This window comes from Microtus ochrogaster, linkage group LG4 (assembly GCF_000317375.1).
Source record: "Microtus ochrogaster isolate Prairie Vole_2 linkage group LG4, MicOch1.0, whole genome shotgun sequence".
In the NCBI taxonomy this organism is placed as follows: domain Eukaryota; kingdom Metazoa; phylum Chordata; class Mammalia; order Rodentia; family Cricetidae; genus Microtus; species Microtus ochrogaster.
The window spans coordinates 13,017,361-13,017,578 of NC_022030.1; positions in this window are offsets into that span (position 1 = coordinate 13,017,361).

Sequence of the window (218 nt, forward strand, 5' to 3'; positions counted from 1 at the left end):
CAGTATAATGGCAGAAGGACTGGAGTTCAACCTCCAAAACTTAGGTTTAGAAGGAGGGAGGGGATGGAAGGGTGTTGTGGTGCACGCCTGTAACTCCTGCACTAGAGGACACGGGAGGAGCCTTGCGCATTCCTGCACTAGAGGACACGGGAGGAACCCTGCGCTTTCCTGCACTAGAGGACACAGGAGGAACCCTGCGCATTCCTGCACTAGAGGAC